Source organism: Apium graveolens, chromosome 10 (assembly GCF_009905375.1).
Source record: "Apium graveolens cultivar Ventura chromosome 10, ASM990537v1, whole genome shotgun sequence".
Lineage (NCBI taxonomy): Eukaryota > Viridiplantae > Streptophyta > Magnoliopsida > Apiales > Apiaceae > Apium > Apium graveolens.
This window is the reverse complement of record NC_133656.1, coordinates 202,948,772-202,966,376: the sequence shown is the minus strand read 5'-3', so window position 1 is coordinate 202,966,376 and position 17,605 is coordinate 202,948,772.

Below are 17,605 nucleotides of genomic sequence, written 5' to 3'. Positions count from 1 at the left end.
TGATGAAGAGATTGCTAGAAGATTATTTTTCAAACATAATCCTGGAATGGATTTGGAAACTCTTAAGGAGGAGGAAGCTAAATTTGCAGCTGAGAAGATAAATCTAAAGTCTAAAGCTTCTGATGCTAAGAAACCTCCAAGGCCTAAGGTAAAAGGCATTGTGATCAAGGAAAAGTCAATTTCTGAGGCTTCAAAGCCCATGACAAGATCACAGATTGATCCCAAAGATAAAGGGAAAGGAAAAGTTGATGAACCAGGAAAGCCACAAAAGATGAAAATTTATCAAATCCTGATGAAACCAGTGTGCAAAATGGTTCAAGTATTTGATGATAATGCTGTTGAAGATGAAGATGTTCAAACTCTGAAAAGAAGGAAGATAACTGAAGAATCCAAGACAACCTCTGACAAAGCTCAAGTTGTTCAGAGTGAGAAACATCAAGCTATAGAAGAAACAACAAATCCTGATCAAGTCATTAAGAAATCAACCTCTGACAGTGCTCAAGTTGATTTAGACAAGATGAAAGTTGCTGATAAAAAGAAACTCCTATGGAAGAATGTCAAACCATCAGATCCAAAGAAAAGCCAATTGTTATCTGATTTCATGATTGTTGGATTGAAAGCCAGAGAAGCAAGAGACAGGGACTAGGTTCTGATGAAGATAAGATCAAGACAGTAGTTAAAGTGCTTACAAGAGATCCATTTTTGTTGACTGACAAACCTCTTGAAGATGTTACACAGAAACACCTTAATAAGGTTATCTTTGTTCAAGTGGTATTGGATGCTCATGATAAGCATAATGTCAAAGAAAATCTGATTCTATTTCTTGAAGATGGAAGGACATATCAAATGTCATAATCAGATGTGCTGAACAAATCTCTGAAAGAACTTCAATTCTTTCATTATCTTTTGGAGATAAAGTCTGAGATAAAGTCTGATATTACCAGGAGATGGTCAAATTTCATTATGAAGACCATAAGAGATAAAGCAAGAATTTTTGGTTCAAGGGTTACAGAGTTCATTCCAAATATAGTTGAAGATGATGGAAGTGAAATTCCAATGAAGAAGGATTCTGCTAAACTTGAAGTCATTCTGAAAGATAAATGTCTATGCAACAATAAAGATTCTTCTCATTCAAGGGTGATCAGACTTGTTGATGGTTTGGAAAGAAACCATATCTCAGCATTAAGGACTGCAATCTACCAGATTGGAAGTCAGAATGAAGAATTGAAGCAAGTCAAAGCTACAATATCTCAAATCCTGGGGAATAAAGAAGAAAAGCTGATATCAAACTTTGTCAAGAATCATTTTGGATTCAGATTGACTTAGTGAGATTGGTAAAAGCTATAAGGACTGTAAGTTGTAGTTAACTGTCTATTTAAACTCTCATTGTATTTGTACTTAAAATGTTTTTGACATCATCAAATCTATTAACTTGTATATTTTTCATAATTTACAAGTTGGGGGAGATTGTTAGATATATTTGAGATTTCATGTTTAATATGATTTGTGTTTAGTTTTCAGAACTTAACAACAGGACATATCAGGACTTACTGAAATCAGGACTTACTGAAGTCAGAACTTAAGGTGTCAGAAGATACATATCAGTACTTAAGTACGGGAAGACTTTCAGATATGGAATGCGGCTGATTTACAGGAGAAGATCTGAACTAAATCAAAGAAGATATGCATGAAGAGTTAGAGGACTAGAAGACTTGTAGAAGATATCTGATTGATATATTTTAGGAGACATAATTATATTCCATATCAATTAGAAGATATCTTGTAAATGTGTAATATATAAACACAGACTTAGGGTTTACACTATATGTGTTATCATTATCGAGAAACATTATTCATTGTAACCTAGCAGCTCTTAGTGATATTTGTTCATCACTGAGAGAGAACAACAGTTCATATTGTAACAGAGTTTATTGAATATAATTGATCTTTGTTACATACTTGTGTTCAAATCGATTTGATTGTATAAACACTGTATTCAACCCCCTTCTACAGTGTTGTGTGACCTAACATTATAAGGATCTTTAACATGGTTATAGAAGAACGATAATAGAGATACAACGTGATTGGTGAGGTATGCTTCTGTGAAATACTATCGGGATAAGAACTAATGAATTGGGGAAGGACCAATCATGTACGAATTCGAGGAATAAGATTTTCAAAAAGTGAAGGTAAGATTAGTAATAACCTCTTGTTAGAAATACTCGGCGATAAAAATAAGATTTTGTATGAAATGTAATGATACATCTACGCAGCTTAAGGACCGTGACATAAGGCGTCCTAATAATGATCTAGAATAATTGCGATAAGGTTCGCACTGAAAGGGACAAGGAGTTTACTTATGAGGAAATTTTGGATTTTTTTTCTTACATTGAACACGAGATAGAGGCTATAGTCAAATTGATCAAGGGCTATGATTGAGAAATCTATTATCATCAAGGAAAGGCCAATGTGGTGGAAAAAATATATTGAGGATGACAACTCTCAGAATATCTGATGAGAAGGATCGCATGAAGAGAACCCTTTATTACTTAACAAGAAGACTTAAAGATGCCTAAAAATGTAAAAACATATTAGTCATGACCGAATATGAAATGGATGTCATTGATTAGGCACGTAAGTACTCGACATGGTTGAAAGTGAAAACGGAAAGGCGAGGATTAAAATTTTGACAATTACGGCTTGTAAATGACCCAAATGGGAGTAAGAGTTTATTATAAATTGTGGAGGAGGATTATCAAGAACCAAGTAAGCCGTCGTGCTATTTTAGGATTTTTAGTAATAGGTTAAATAAGACCGCTTATTTTATTATGAAAATAATAGATCTTCGCTCTATAAAATTGTTATGAACACGGAAGAGATAATTGGTGATAGAGAGACCCCGTGATATCGCGCCATGCAAGGACCCAAGATATTTCGCGAGAAGGGACGAATAGAGGCACGACTTAGAGTTCTCAAATCGATAAGTAGAATGGGAGCTTTATCCAGACCATTGAAGATACGTCTATCAGCTTGCCTTTTATTTGGAAGGGTTAGGAGAATCGCCCATCATTGATAGAAAATTCGTATAGATATATTTACCACGCGAGCATACGGAAAATAGACGCCGATATCCCTCATGAAGGACAATGTGGAAGAATGAAGAATATTATGGTTAGAGCTGACTGAAGGCAAGAAAGATCGTACACGCCCTATAAAGGCCACTGGTAGCAGGTACCAATAAACGTGAATACGTCTAAGGCCGAGAATAACAAGTACGACCTAGAAGGTATCGTAGTACTATAGATATTATACGAGAAACGATTAAAGAAGTCCGACCGATGACGGAAGCTGAACGTTCCACGATCCTAAAACGTGTCAATCAATTGCGTATGAAATGGTGCTTCCTTCAAGATGGCAACAGGATGATGATGTGCCTTACATTACTACATTGTTAGGTCCCAATATGTTTGTAGAAGGGGGGTTGAATACAAACTATACCGTATAATCGAATTTAGTGCGAAATAAAAAATTGAAACAATATTCAAGTTAAATAAAAATATTATTAAACTTGAAAGGTGTTACAACAACGGTATCGATTACAAGGGATTAATCTCAAATTAATTATCACAGATCTAGAATAAATTTGACATGAACTTTTTCTATATTTGCAATAAAAAAGAATCAAATGTTAAATGCAATTTGAGATTAAGTTCTAGGGATTTTTGATCCGCTAGATAGTTACACAAGAACAAGAGAATGATTTCTGGTGGTTTGGATTTAACTTTAATTACTAAAAATTGTTGATCTTGAATTCAGCAGAGAAATGTAATATTTTGGGCGGCTGCTTTTCTTTCTGTGTTCTTGGTTGGTTTGTTGTATTCTATTCTATGTCTTCTGCTGCTTCTGTCTTTTAAATAAATCAATCAACAGAATCCACTTGAACTGGAAAGACAATCGGCAAGACAATTGAATAAACTGGCAAGACTATCGGTAAGACAATTGATTGAATTGGCAAGACTATCGGCAAGACAATTGATTGAACTAGCAAGACAATCTGTTGAACTAGTAGAACTTTCGGTATGACAATCAGATTGAGCTAGTATGACTTTCGGTATGACAATCAGATTGTCATACCAGTTCAATTGATTGTCATGCTGAATTAATATTGAATATATAAATTCAATATCAATTCTGAAAATTCCTAATATTAATTTAGAATTAATTAATCAATTAATTCAATTAATAAATAAATTAATCTTTGTAGATATAATTTATTTTCTTAATTAAACTATATGACTTAATTAATTAATAGAGAATTAATACTACTCTTGAACTGCAACCATTCTTCTGAAAATCTTCTGGAAATTATGAATCAATTCCACCACTTCAATGTTGACACTCGATATACTGTCTGGTTCATGAGTGACTAACTTCCGTGACGTTACTTCATATCTTGACTTTGATACTTGATTTTCTTCAGATTAAATCCCTGTAATTATCTGATACCCTGACAAGATCTCTGTCACTTGATTAAATCCACAATCTTGATTTATATCACCGAGGCTTGATCAATTTCTTGAACTTCTTCCAGTGAATTAATTCCTCAAGTCTGTAGATGAACCTTGTTTCTGAATCCTTTGACAAATGTTACTTTGTGAGATCTCTTTGACGGTAGATCCACTATTTACTTGTTATATTCTTATTTGAGTTAAGTTAAATCCTCGAATAAATAAATAGGGTATGACATATGCCTTTCTATCTCCCCCTATTTGTTTGTTAGACAATAACAACAAATACCTAGATGATAACTCAACTAACAAATAAGAAAAAGATATAACAGTAATGCAAAATAAATAGCAGAAAAGTTCTGGATAACATTTAATATTTTCCAGATTCCAAATAGATGTTCCTCTAGACTGAACATATCTTCAAGTAGTTTCATCTTCTTTTGTACAACCACATTTCCTGTTGAGAAGCGCATATCTCTCTTGCTTCTCCCCCTATGAGAATCAACTCCTTTAAAGAAGATCACCTTCATTTACCACATCTCCCGTACAATAGGATCCGCAGATAAAAACCAATGGTACTCCCCGTTTGGAAAACAGCTTCTCCCCTTACTAGAAAATCACCTTGTGTTTACCACCTCTCCCGTATAATAGGATCCGTAGTTACAAACAACAATGGTGTGGTGTAGTGTACATATGTAGGATTTTTTCATCCTCCCTGCTATTTCTCCCCCTTAGTTGAGGAATCCTCCAAACTATTACTTAAGCTTTTATCTCCCCCTAGGAGAAGGAATGTATGCCATTGTCTGAAGGAGTTCTCATATTCCACTTGGTTGGAAAAGAAATAACAAGTAGTTTCTCTTTCTTCCTCACTGTGAGTGTATGATTCTGTTTAGTGTACCTCATATGTGTTTCACTCTTCTCTCCACTCGTGTTTACACTCATTCTCACAAGTGTATCACTCTTCTCATAGCTCCAAAATTCAGCTGTACCTGCAAGGAAAATCACCTTAGCCATCCTTAAGGAGGTCACAGGTGGTGCAATGGGAGTTCGCAAATCCCCATCCTTGTTAAACTCGTCAGATGAATCTGAGTCATAATCTACAAGTTGCTAGTTTCCCTTTTAGGGTTCCAGATTTGAATTCTGGGAAGGTAAAAAATGATCCAACGAATTTAGCATAAAGATCAAAGTTCCCTTCTAATGTCTGTGAAGACATTTCCTTGTGACTCATCAGGTAATATTTGAATCATTGTCAACAAGTTGCCGATCTGCACCTATGTCAGATCCACTATCCGCAGATGCATCCAGGGGATTTAAGCCTGGGGAGGTAGACACTGACCACTGACATATGGCTTTTGGATCAATATCCTCTCTTAACACCTGTAAAGGCAATTGGTCCATTAAAGAACCTTGAACAATCGAATATGACCTTAAAATGGTCGAAACTCTTGTTTCTGTCAACTCCTCCTTTGTGTGTGTAACCTTTCCTTGTGCATCAAAAATTTTATGTTTGAGGTGGTGACACTATATCAGATACCCTGGCCGACAGGCAAATTACAATAGACGCACCCAGTTGAGAGAATGAATCTAGTAACTGTTTTTGTGCCTTTTCAGCCATTACATCTTTTTGAGAAGATGTATGGGGGCTAGAAGTTGTCTCGGTTTAAATACTACTCATCTTTGTAGGAGACAGAGCTGCTGGGTTGACTTCAGAACCTTCCTTATGTGGTGCACTAAGGCACTATCTCCCTCACGCTCATTCATACTTCATTTTAGTGGTAAGAGAGTGCTGGTTGGTTCTGTTTCTGTGTTTGTCTTTACAGTCTGGGATAGATGTTGTGGGTTTTCAACCTCATGACTGTCAATGAAAGAAAGCCATTGGAGACTGAACATGTATCACAGAACATATGGCACTATAGAGATAAAATGTACTTAAGATCTATAATGAATGAAAATTATACATTTAATCTTTTGAGAGAGATGATGTACAATAGTGACTTCAAAATATTTTAAATGAAATAAGAAATCACTAATGTTGAAAGAAGTTTGAGTTCAATGATAATATTACCAGCTTGCAACCAGCCATATCCCTCAGTTAAACCTTTGATGTTATCTCCAAAGGTAACCAGTGGGCCAGCTTTCTCAACCACATTTGATAGCAGGGCTCTGACTCCGGTCATATGTCTTGACGATCCACTGTCAAGAATCCACACTGCTGGTTCCACCTATTTAATGCCCTGCAACACAAATGGATTAAACCTTCTTCGGAACCCAAACTTGGTTAGGCCCGACATACTTGTAGAATTGACCTTTGTCAGGCAAAACAACATTCTTAACTTTAATGTTATCAACTTTCTCAATGACTGGACATTTGACCTTGTAAACAGCCTTAACAAATTTATGTTTAGGCTTAGGCACAAATGTCTCCTTTCTAGCCTTAGAAGGACTAGCAGTCTTAGATCTATCATGCTTCCTATTATTCACATACTGACGAGGAGTAGTCTTATCACTAGAAATATGCTTACCATTAAAATAAGCATACATCAAATTAAAAGCACAAGACATACAATTAGGAACACCACATACTTTATGAGAGGGATTAACGATAGGCAAAATATGCATGGTAAACATGGCATTTTGTTATCCAACTCATGTGTGTCTGAGTTAGTCTCAGTTGCTTTCACAACTTTGACTGGAACTTTCGACACGCTTGATTTGGAAACAACCTTCTCATTAGCACGATCTTCAGCACGTATTTCTTCTTCAATAATAAAGGAGGTCTCATCAAATGGTTCAGCGATTGATCCTTTATAGAGGGGTTTATCAACACCCTTAAGCACATGTGGTACTTCCCTACCTTTAGCACAGACATGAGGAGGGGAGTTTATGCCTAATTCTCCAATAGAAGCATTGTAACCAAAACTTATTCCAGATGTTTGATTAACAGCTTGCTTACTGTAGAACTCTTTAGCCTTCGAACAAGAATTAAAGTAAGCTTTAACCTTAGTCTCAAGGCCGGTGATCTTGTCTTTGAGAATAGTTTCGAGTTTTCTATAACAGTTAGCTCTATTCTCTAGAAAAGATACTTGTTCTTTTAATTTGTCTTGATTAATGTGCACAAGTCTTAATTCATTGACCTCTTTCTCAAGGTCTTTGATCTGCTGACTTAACAGTTCATTATCACGATGAGCACAATCTAAGGAACCTCTTAGATGATAAACTAATTCAGTATCTGTAAATTTTACCTCTTTTCTTGACGATGAAGTGTTTCCATCAATAGCCATAAGAGCAAGATTCCCTTCTTCTTCATCTTCACTATCAGTATCATCCCAGCTTCTTCCCTTTGCCAGATAAGCCCTTTTAGAGTTACTCTTCTGATTTGAATCATAAGAGTTCTTCGTTACTTGCTTTGGCTTCCTTCATTCTGTGGCAAAGTGTCCCAACTCATTGCAGTTATAGCATCTAATGGTGCTCCGATCAACCATCCCTGTTTTGTATCCACCACTACTGGTGTTAGAGGATGAAGATCCACCTGTCTGGAATCTGTTGTAGTTGGACTTGTACTTGAACTTAGGATTTCTCTTGAATCTGACATTGGAGAATCTCTTGACAATTGGGCCATTGACTCATCTTCCAATTGCTCCAGCTCTTCCAAGGAGTAAAAATCATCACTGGATTGATTTGTAGTAGGAGGATCATATTCTGCTACTAATACATTTTCCTCAGCCTTGGAAGACTGTACCATTCTCTCTGACTATTAAGATTGTTGTTGACCTTCAGCTACTAGAGCAGTAGATATGCTGACCGCTCTATCTTTCCCGTAGACTTCCTTCTGCTGAATCTGCTCCAACTCATAGGTTTTTAACACACCATAGAGTCTATTCAAAGAAATCTCACTCAGATCTCTATCTTCTCTTATGGCAGTGATTCTATGTTCAAGATGAGTTGGCAGTATTAAAAGGAACTTTTTGTTGACCTCCCTGATTGAATAATATTTTCCATTTATGTTCAGGTTGTTGATCAATGCATTGTACCTCTCAAACACTTCAGTAGGGGTATACAGATGAACCGCTCAACCGCATCCAACCGCTCAACCGCTCGCAACCGAACCGCAAATGCGGATAATCACGAAACGCGGGTTGGTTGTGGATTTAAATTTTAAAAACCGCACATTCGCGGTTTGGATGCGGTTTTAAATTTTTGAAAATCGCAAAATTGCAACCGCAACCGCAACTCGCAACATATATTTATAATAAAATATATTTCCAAAAATGTAGTTGATATCATATAAATTAATAAGTATACACATATTTTAACTAATCTTAGGTTAATGTTAAGACTTCGTTCATAAGATTCACAATCATTATAAGATATATATATATATAACCAAACAAATGGAAAATGTAATCAACATGTAATTTTTTTATCCTTTTCTTTTTTCTTTTCTCTCGCCTCCGTATTTTTGTATGTTTTTAATATTCTTGCTTCACACGGAGCATTAGTTTGTATTTTATTTTTGAATGTAAATTTATCACGTAACTTAAACTTGAATTTATTAATATTCCGAATTCATTTTTTGTAAATTATTAATTATTTTAAAATAAGTGGTTGAACCGCAAACCGATCCACAATAACCGCAAATTCGCAACCGCAATTGACGCGGTTAACCGCAACCGCAAATGCGGTCACGGATGATAATTTTCTAAAACCGCTCTTCGCAGTTTGGTTCGACTTTTACCCCAAAACCGATCCGATCCGAACCGCGTACACCCCTACACTTCAGTAATTCCTTCTCCTGGATTGGATTTAAAATGTTCATACTCAAAGGTTAGGATCTCTAACTTGTTCTCCCTAACTTCCTCTGTGCCTTCATTAATCAACTCAATAGTTTCCCACATGTGTTTGGAATTTTTACAGTTCATCACATGTTTGTTCATCAAGGGATCAAGGGAATCATTTAAAATTAATTGAAGGCTGGCATCCAAGGAGGCTTCTTCCTTTTCAGCAGGAGTAAAATCTTCAGGCTCTTTTGCATAGGTTCTAGCTTTGGTAATCACAACATCATCTACTATAACCTCTGGTTCAATAACCATCGGAATTTTTGGACCCTTCTTTAACAAGTTCAGATATTTGGGATTTGCCACTTGTAAAGACAAGAGCATCTTCTTTTTCCACGTAATATAATTTTCCTTATCAAATAGTGTAATTTTAACGGTTCCAACTTTTTGTGAAGTCATTATGAATTTTTGAATAAATAAAAATTCAAGGAGTTGAAAAAACACAAAAGTCTAGAATCTTGACTTGTTCGTTTATCAGAAGGCTCTTATACCAATTGTTAGGTCCCAATATGTTTGTAGAAGGGGGGTTGAATACAAACTATACCGTATAATCGAATTTAGTGCGGAATAAAAAATTGAAACAAAATTCAAGTTAAATAAAAATATTATTAAACTTGAAAGGTGTTACAACAACGATATCGATTACAAGGGATTAATCTCAAATTAATTATCACAAATCTAGAATAAATTCGACATGAACTTTTTCTATTTTTGCAATAAAAAGAATCAAATGCTAAATGCAATTTGAGATTAAGTTCTGGGGATTTTGATCCGCTAGATAGTTACACAAGAACAAGAGAATGATTTCTAGTGGTTTGGATTTAACTTTAATTACTAGAAATTGTTGATCTTAAATTCAGCAGAGAGATGTAATATTTTGGGCGGCTGCTTTTCTTTCTGTGTTCTTGGTTGGTTTGTTGTATTCCATTCTATGTCTTCTTCTACTGCTATCTTTTAAATAAATCAATCAACAGAATCCACTTGAACTGGCAAGACAATCGGCAAGACAATTGAATGAACTGGCAAGACTATCGGCAAGACAATTGATTGAACTGGCAAGACTATCGGCAAGACAATTGATTGAACTAGCAAGACAATCTGTTGAACTAGTAGAACTTTCGGTATGACAATCAGATTGAGCTGGTATGACTTTCGGTATGACAACCAGATTGTCATACCAGTTCAATTGTTTGTCATGCTGAATTAATATTGAATATATAAATTCAAAATCAATTCTGAAAATTCCTAATATTAATCTAGAATTAATTAATCAATTAATTTAATTAATAAATAAATTAATCTTTGCAGATATAATTTATTTTCTTAGTAAACTATATGACTTAATTAATTAATAGAGAATTAATACTACTCTTGAACTGCAACCATTCTTCTGAAAATCTTCTGAAAATTATGAATCAATTCCACCACTTCAATGTTGACACTCGATGTACTGTCTGGTTCATGAGTGACTAACTTCCGTGACGTTTCTTCATATCTTGACTTTGATACTTGATTTTCTTCAGATTAAATCCCTGTAATTATCTGATACTCTGATAAGATCTATGTCACTTGATTAAATCCACAATCTTGATTTATATCACTGAGGCTTGATCAATTTCTTGAACTTCTTCCAGTGAATTAATTCCTCAAGTCTGTAGATGAACCTTGTTTCTGAATCCTTTGACAGATGTTACTTTGTGAGATCTCTTTGACGGTAGATCCACTATTTACTTGTTACATTCTTATTTGAGTTGAGTTAAATCCTCGAATAAACAAATAGGCTATGACATATGCCTTTCATACATGAAGATATGTTAAATCTGACGCTAAGCGTGTAACAGGAGACGAGCGTGTAGAAATGCGATGAGAACTTCTTACATAAAATAATCGATAGAGATGATGCGCCAAAATAGGAAAAGGTTAAGGAACGAAACTCTAGCACTAGTAGGAGCGATGGAGGGGGAAACAAATAAGTTGAAGGATGATTTTAAATACTAGAAGATGCACTAATCGTCCATATTATAGATTTTTAAGGGGAGTGAAATGACCAGTTGACGTTAATCGAATTACCGACAATAACGAGTTATCATGTAGGTATTGGAACGACTACAAAGCTTTGTACGGAAGAAAGAATCATTCTCTCTTAGGTTGGGAAGAAATTGGTAAGCGGAGGATACTGGACCATAGTTGAGTCAACAGACCAAAGGAATTCCTAGAACTTATCAAAACCCGGCTAGTGGCAGCCCAGGATGAACAATAGAGATATGCGGACCAGAACTATAAAGACAGAAAGTACGAAATAACAGAACAAGTATTGTTGAAAGTACCTCTCAGGAAGGGAGTGATGAGATTCGAAAGGGAAAGAAATGTTAAACCCAAGATTTATTGGACCGGTTGAAGAATTAAAGGACTAAGAAAGTTGACTTATAAATTAGCACCATCGTTGAATGGTCGCCAAGTTTATAACTAATACCACGAATCGAGGTTAGGAAATTTAACCGTCAACGCCAAACATATGATTGAAAATGAGCTAATAAACTTGCAGCCAGACTTAGAATTTGTGGAGTAATATGTAGAGGTCATAGGTCTACAAGGACGAGTATCCGGAAATATATTGGACGGACGGGTGGAAATTTTATGAAGAGATCTAATACTGTGAAGTCAACGTGAGAACTCGAGGTGGTCATGTGAGAAGTGTATCCCTGCCTATTTCTAAACTGATTCCGGGACGGAATCCTTTTAAGGGGGAAGACTGTAAGAACCCAAATTTTTGACATCGGTAAAAGACCTTTATGAATAGTAACCTTGCGGTTTATTAAAAACTTTTACGACCACGCCATATACGAGTTTTAAATTTAAGATTCCGAGTTGATATTGTGATTATACATACCAAATGAGTGTATATAAACACTATTAATTTTTGAAGAAAACGAACTTTGAAAAATGACCGTACCTACGAACCATCAAGAATTACGGGAATCACAATATAATTACAAATTTAAATCTCAAGGATTTATATCCAAGAACGATACTTTAAAACATAAAGAATGTATACGAAAAGATTTACACCGCGAACCATTTACGAGAAATTATTACGAAAACGAATAAGCGACCAAGCAAACGCGTAAACGAATAAATAAACGTATCGAACCAAGCTAACCAAACTAACTAACCATGGTTAAATTATTAATTATTAACCTAAACTAGATAGCATGATGACCTAAAGGCTAGAATAGTAAACCTAATATCTAAACTAGATATATTAGCTTGTAAACCTAGTAATCTAGCTAAGATATGCAAAGATATACTAGTACTAGCTTATATACTAAATCATATCTTCAAAATCTTCCAAGAGAAGCATTCAAGAAAGCACAAAACTCTCTCCTTCTCTCTTCAAAACATAATGTTGATTTCAAGAACACCATGAAAAGAAAAATTCATATCTCATGTTCTACTCATTCACAAATCACCAAATTTTTACCAAACCTCTTACATATCATGGGTAAGTCACGAAGCGAATTTCAAGCCCATCCATGAAGTTTTCAATTTTATAAAAATGTTTAAAGTTGAGGGTGAATAGTAACTCTGAAAATCAGTAACTTGTTTTCTTGATTTTTCATGGAAGTTTAAGGCTCCTAAAGCTAGACCAAGGATTCATCAAGGATATTAGGACTTTATTAAGTATTAAAAAGCTTTAATGAAGGTATAAACATTCATCTAAACTTTGTTTAAGTCTTAAGTTTCAAGAAAAGTAAGGATCTTGGATATAAGTATGGTTTTGATGATTGATTTGATATTATCTTGATGTTTAGTTAATTAGTTTTAAGGCTGATAATTTTTGCCTCAAGAACATGATGTTCTTGATAGGATTTAGTGTTGAAATGATAATTTGATGATTGTTAATGGTGGTATAATGATTTAAGACGTAAACGAAACTCGAATCGTAATCTTAACCTCGTTAAAATGAACAAAACTCAACTTAAGTTTCTGCAGAAGTTCCCGAATGTATAAACTATAGTTTCTTAAAAAGTAACAATTTATTATGATAGACAATGTTATAAGGATCGTTTAGGCGCTTGAATCGCTCGATTCTGATTTACGGATCAAAAGTTATGACCGTTTTAGTAAAAGGGATTTACATGAGAAAACTGCTACAAATTACAAAATTTGTAAATATAAATGATTGACTTAAAAATATTTGAAAATCATGAAATTTTTACATAAAGTAATAAATAGAGTTTATTAACTTCCATAAAAATTTCAAGTAAAAATGTTGATTTTTAATTTTATAAAAATATCGGAGCTGAGGTCGCGCGGAGTACGAAAGTCAAAAACAACCCCCTGTTAGGAAACTGCCACTTCGGGATTTTCACCCCTGTTATCATAAAACAATTTTCAAATTATGTGTTCTAAATTTTGTCTAAATCCCGCACGCGAAAACGGTGTATCAATTGAGTTAACGATTTGAGAGATATCAACGTTTTAGTGAAAGCGATTTGAATAGTAAAACTCCGTATTTGAACGAACTTTTGAAATGCTTTTCACCTAATTAAATTCATTTTATCAAAATGAAAATTTTAGGATAAATATTAAAAGCACTGAAGAAGCTCCTCGGGATAGTTTCGTATTAAAATATTAATTTTACGATTTATTAAGAATGATAGAGTACGAGCCACGTAATAGTAATATTCGGTAAAGACAAATCTAGAAGACCACTTTGACCGTCCGTTTCGACCAAGGAGTGATACTTATTTCGAGTCCATCGATTAATGAAAATTATGAAGTATTGAACTTATTAGAAATATAATTTGGTGATGAGAGTAGGAATAGTGATTAAGATTATGATGTTTGTTGATTAGAAAACCCGGAACGAGAGGAAGTCGGGAAACGTATCTTGGACTCCAGGCAAGTTTTTAAACCTTACCTTTTTGAAACTGTTGTGTTGTGTTTGTTTTCAAATAATGTCGATATATACATGATGCTATATTTACTATGTCTTATGGACCTTGATATATAATAGCATACGATATGTTAATGATTTCAGTATAATAATATTATCGGATTTTAATCGATAACATTAGAGAGTAGCGTTGTACATAAGAGGTGTATATTTTAGACCGAGGGTCGGTTAGTATAATTTGATGAAAATCCGGAAGTATTCTAGAGGGGTTTTATTTAAAACAATAACGCTATAGTACTGCGTGATGTATAAGTTGTAAGACCGGGAGTCGGTCAGTTTTTATAAAGTATAAACCCGGGAATCATCCTGGAGATGTTTTGGACGATCAAAAGTCCGTATTTATTTTAATCCCAGGGACTCGATGTCCACTTGCGAATGAATGAACATCTTGAATTTATTTAAACGATTTCCAAAGATCGTATTCCCTCAACTATATTTAATCCCTCGAACAATGAATATCATTTCGGATATTCATTTAAATAGGAGAATTATTCTCCAATAATTATTTATTTCAAATTCGATTAATTATATTATTAAAGATTACTTTAATTATTTAAACGTAAAATAGTTGAGGAATATTATTTCAAATGTTTCTTTAAAACATAATCATTCGAGGTCTAATTGTTTAATAATTATTATTTAATTATTCAATATTTATTAAATGATTTAATATGATTTAAAAATCATAAAACCTGATTTAAAATACTTTTTGATTTTCGAAAAATCATTCGAATAATTTTAGATCGTCGGAGAGTATTATCTCGACTTTTTTAAATATTTTGAATTTAGTTTCAAAGGAAACTCTCCCCATTATTTATTTATCTGATGACAACGGTCAACTCACATCCTTAGTACTTCCTCCGAAAACTTTCGGAAGTACATATATATATATAAGATGAGTTGTGCCTATCAACAAGCAAAACGCTTGGGGAACTTCGATATAGTTCGATGATTCCAAGTATATGATAGGATTCTTAAAAGGACAAAGGAGGGGTAGAGATCTAGTACTTCGTGGACTGGGGAGGCTGCCATATTAATTTTCTGTATGAGAAGGTACCATGTGTACTGGGGGACATATGAAGTATGCAAAATATACCCGGGTGGAATGGGGAAGCATATAAAGCCCGAATGCGGCTAGGGTGACAACTTGGAGTAAGGAAGTCGCCCATCTACATGTAGAAAAGGTTACTATTTCCGCAGTACGACTGATCATCGTATGCGGTGGCTCCAGTGAATGTCCTATTCTTTCAATTGGAATTGTGATGCAATACCGTAACCCAAGCCTAGGTGTTGGGTTTACCATTAAGGTATTCGCAGGATAACAAGTCCACAAAAGAATTATTTCCGAAAGAAGGTGTGTATGACCAAGGAAAACTATTTTTGAATAAACATATTTATCATATATGAAATTATACTTAAATTTCTCATACAGTCTTTTCATACTGTACATTATTATGGCTGAGCATTATTGCTCACTCTTGCTTTCTTTTAAATGTCAGAACACAACAAATAACCAGTATGCCCGTGTGGGACTTAGTCGCTTGCAGTCATGGGAAGAATCCCTGGCAGCTTTATCTCAGGTGGGCCAGAGTATCAGATAGGTATAAGATATCAGTCATAATTATTGTAACTTCATGTAGAGGTTATGAATAATTGTTTGAGATCCTGTAAAGTACATTTGAGTTTTAATAACAAATGATACTTGTTGTACGTTGTTTCTAAGGCTATAACTTGTGAGTGTGTGAGATTGGGGATCTGTGATATGGGATTATTGGATTATTGAGTTAATGCAGGTTACACATGATTGAAGGATTGCGTGACGACCCAGATTTCTGACCCCGGATTTGGGGGTGTTACAAAAAGTATATAGAGAACTGAGTTCTCGATAAGTATAGATGACTTCTCGACAAGTCATTTTCTGACTTCTCGAATAAGTTCTCGATAAGTCAATTTTGGACTTCTCGAATGGACTTCTCGAATAGTTGTTCTGACTTCTCGAATGAGTTCTCGATAAGTCTTTGGTAGACTTCTCGTGGACTTCTCGATAAGTTATTATGACTTCTCGAATGAGTTTTCGAATGAGTCATTAATATAATTCTCGAATGAACATCTCGATAAGTCACTTTATGACTTCTCTATAAGACATTCAAGAAATCTCGAATGAGTAATTTTAAGATCTTTACGAGTTTATTTAAGCTTATCTTTGACTCGGAATGAAATAATTTAACTAATAAATTATTCTCAGAATATTACTTTTGAAATAAATTCATTCTAAATGTATACTGAATTAATCAATAAAATTTTAGAATATTTCAGTCCAATTTGGACAAACTGAGTATTTATTTGACATCTCGATAAGTCAATTTTAGTTATCTAAAAGAGTAAATTAAAAATAACTTATCAATATGTAATTCACTTCTATAAATGACTTCTCGATAAGTAAATTCTAAACGTCTATTTTTGAGTTCTCGACAAGTCATTTACTTTTACTATAAATACTCAGACATCTATACATACAGTTCTTTACGCTTTCGAGAACTCTAACTGACCTAGAACTCTCAAATCCAAACCAATTTCTCTCTTGTTTAGAACTCTTTCTCTCTAATTTCTTTTACCTATTAAACTTCATACTCTTATCAATGGCCTCGAACACTGTTGTACCCTTTATCCCAAAAGAAACCAACTTTCTTGCATTTCTAGATGCAAATCAAGCTCCTGAAGCTTTCAAAAGCTTTGTGATGTTTCTTTATGAACCTTACTTTGTAGGGGCTCTTACTGCAAATCATGTGCTATACTTGGATGTTTTAAGGGATTTCTGGAATACATCTGTGACAAGGACAATTGTGAAACATGGCTTTGGGCATTCCTACTAACAAGCTGGTGAAGATTCCAACTCAGGAGGAGCTTTATGAATTCATGAACTTCATCAATTATTCTGAAAGGATTAATCTTGCAAGCCATAATAAAAAGAACCTAATGAGGGGATGGTCCTTTCTATTTGACTCAATAGTGAGGGCATTCACATGCAGGAAGTCTGGATTTGACAACATTTCAAGTGTTGTCCAGAAGCTGGTCTACTCAATGGCTCAAAACAAACAGATCAATGAAGGACACTACATCTTGGAGGGATTGAGCACCAGGCTAACAATTCCATTGACATCTAGAGGTAAAGAAATTTTTCTTTCTAGATTTATTATGTCTGCTTTAAACTATAAAGTAAATGACATACATATGCTAGATGGTGTAGATAAGTCACTAATAGGGAACTGTAAATAAGTATCCAAAATTCTATTTGGATCACT